The sequence below is a fragment of the Etheostoma spectabile genome, chromosome 15, assembly GCF_008692095.1.
Source record: "Etheostoma spectabile isolate EspeVRDwgs_2016 chromosome 15, UIUC_Espe_1.0, whole genome shotgun sequence".
NCBI lineage: Eukaryota > Metazoa > Chordata > Actinopteri > Perciformes > Percidae > Etheostoma > Etheostoma spectabile.
In genome coordinates this window covers 4,241,729-4,244,839 of record NC_045747.1, presented here as the reverse complement: position 1 = coordinate 4,244,839, position 3,111 = coordinate 4,241,729, and the positions used below count along the sequence as shown (strand labels likewise).

Here is a 3,111-nt window from a genome sequence, read left to right as displayed (position 1 = left end):
ACACACACACACACACACACACACACAAACTTTTGAAAAAGGGTAACTAATGATTCTTGATCATTGATATCTTTTGTGAGAAAACTTTTGCATTGTGCAGTTTATCCAGACTAGATATTGGCTGTGTGGCCACAGCCAATCATTTTGCAGATCAACACAATACCACGGTAGCACTTTAAAACCTGTCTGTGCACATGTGAGTGTGTGTGTGTGTGTGTGTGTGTATGTGTGTGTGTGTTTTCTGTGTGTGTGTGTGCGTGAACCAGAGAGAGAGAGAGTTAGAGTGTGTGTGATGTGTGATGTGTGTGTGTGTTTGTGAGAGAGAGAGAGAGAGAGAGAGAGAGAGAAAGAGCGAGAGTAAGAGTGAGAGAGTGAGTTAGTGTGTGTGGTAGGGGGGCAGTGTTAAATGTCATTCTTCTGTCTGTGCCGCCTCGGGTCATTAAAACATCACACCGGAGGAGAAGACTGGAGTAAAACTGACAAATACCCCCCCACATGCACACACACACATACACACACACACGTGCAATGGAAATCTGGTCTGGGCTAACCAGCTGGAAAAGTGACCCTCTGGTTAATGGAGTGCCCAAGAGAAATAGAGTGAGAGATGAGTGAGCAAAAGTTGTAGAGGCGGAGAGTGTGTGCGTGTGCGTGTGCATGTGTGTGTACGTGTGTGGAGTGTGGAGTGTGTATGTGTTTGAGAGAGGAAGGGGTGAAGGGGAAGAAGAAAACAAGGAAAAGTGACAAAGAAAGTGACAGAAAAAAACGTGACGTTAAAGGGTTGTTACTGTACTTGGGTCTTGGTTTTGTGGATTTGACTAGTCATTTCTGTCATCTTAAAGGGACATGAAACACAACAGTTCAGATGCTAAGATATGTTTTGAACAAGCCAAAAGGTTTTCCAGATCATCAAAACCACTTTGGTTTGGAGGCAAGTGAAAGTGAGCACACGTGAAATGTCGGTAATAGTCCCTCATTGCATACAATATTTTTATACATGTGCTATGTTAAGTATGACAGGTCTAAATTCAACCTACAAGATGGCAATCGAGTTAGCCAAATCATTTAAAAGTTTAAAATCTGCACTGTCAGACATATTTTAGCAATGTCATTGCAATCCCAGACGTCAGAAATGTAGTAATGGTCGAGAAAAAGTTTCAATTTATAATAAACAGTGATTTATCAGTCTACCGCTCACCTGCTGTTTATGCATGAAACACTGTTTAACAACCAATTAATCGCCATCTTAGTCCGTTTAATTAATTTTGTGTGTGACCAGCAGAAGGAGAGAGGTAGGGAGAGAAGAGGAATCTGTTAGACTTCATTTCTTACAGCGAGAATATCTTCCAACAATCAAGCAGGAAATCATGTCATCTTATCTTATCAGACTGACAGAAAGAGAGAGAGAGAGAGAGAGAGAGAGAGAGAGAGAAAGAGAGAAAGTGGGGAGGATGGAGGGAGCAAGAGACTTTAAGATTAGAAAAAAAACGACAGTACAGAGATGACTGTCATGAGGTTTGGCTTTCTCTCCAATTAGAGAAAATTGGATTGCCTATCACACTACTAAGGAATCCACACACATGTATACATACTGTACATGGTTTACTGTATTAATTACATGCTGACACCTCAGCAGTAACATGTTAAAATAAACTGTTAATTCCATTATGAGTGCTGACGAGAATCTTTTTTTCTTACAATACTTTTTTCCAAATTATAACTCATCATTCTACCAGCTTGTCCACGAGCTTGTGCTTACCGCTACAGTGTTAGTAAGTAACACAATATAAATGAATCTCTGGGTTATACACAGTGCATACACTCTGTGTAACTTTGTATGTGTGTAAGGGATAAAGGAAAGTCACTGGTGCAACAGGAGTGAGAATAACAGAGGGCAAAGTAAAGAAGGGAAAGGTGAAACGTTTGTCTGGTCAGCACTCCGCCTGCCATCAGCTCAATTCCCCTTGGACACGGGAACGAACACACTTTCTCAGGTCACTGTGGCTCAGGTAAAGCAACAGCCACAAACTCACTACTCTTGGGTCACAGCCACACACACCGACGCACACACACAACAACAAAATAGCATTTGAGCAGCGAAGGTGAACAGAGCAGTGGAGTATAATTTGTAAAATAGAAGATAGAAAACTAATGTTTCTGTCTTTCTTCTAAAAACTAGAGTGTAAATCATATTCCTCTGACGGAATCCCAGTAGAGCATTCCCAGGTGTTTACCTCTGCACCCAAGGTCAGACTTTTCAAGTTGTCGTTTTTTTTTCCATGTGGAAGATGCTATCAACAGCAGGGGAGAACAACGGTATCAATATGAGTATCCCGAGGGCAGCTGAGCTTGGAGTTAAACTGCGCTTCATCTCCTGTGGAGCTGCGAGTGCAAAACGTTCTGTCAAAGTCATTTTCAGACAAATAAAAATTCCCATCAGAATCAACCATCGCTTTTAATAAAACACAGCATTCTCTGCAAAACCATTGAGATATACAGTCATTCTGGCACAATTTTCCACACAGCATGTCATTTTTCTGACTTTTTGAATCAAAGTGGATTGAACATCAGTTACTTCCTTAACACAGTTGCACACATTCTGAACTTGGTGCTGCTTAGGACAAACTGTTTTCTTTTGTTATCCATGTAATCTGCAATAAAACACAATGCCGCAATCACATTCATGTCCCTGTTAAAGCAATAGTTTGACATTTTGGGAAAAAGTATTTCTTGATTTTTGGAGATGGCCCCACTGCATTGATACATCTGTGAGTTAAATAAAAATTAAACTGTAGCCAGCAGCTGCTTAGCCCATGTTGTCTTTAAGTCATAAAGACATATGGTGGGCGGCTGCGGCTCAGGAGGAGGTAGAGTGGTCATCTACCAATCAAAAGGTTGGTGGGTCGGGTGCCCGGATTGCTCAGGTTGTTGAGCGGGCGCCCGTATGTAGAGGCTCCTCAAAGCAGCGGCACTTTGCTGCAAGTCATTCCTTCTCTCTCTCCCCCTTTTCATCTCCTAAGCTGTCGTGTCAAAAATAAAGGCTGAAAATGCCCCAAAACAATCTTTTAAAAAATCAATTAAAGGTTGTTGGGGTCAATCCCTTGAGTACCT

The 3,111-nt window shown here is 41.6% G+C and overlaps 1 long non-coding RNA gene across 1 annotated transcript in view; it reads left to right on the top strand.

Moving 5' to 3' along the window:
• LOC116703078 (uncharacterized) overlaps positions 1 to 2,536 on the top strand; it is a 10,482-nt gene extending 7,946 nt beyond the window's left edge. The window contains exons 3-4 of the long non-coding RNA XR_004335331.1: positions 1,131 to 1,134; positions 2,526 to 2,536. This is a non-coding gene — a long non-coding RNA (uncharacterized LOC116703078). The remainder of the gene's footprint in view (positions 1 to 1,130; positions 1,135 to 2,525) is intronic.
• The last annotated feature ends 575 nt before the right edge of the window (positions 2,537 to 3,111 follow it).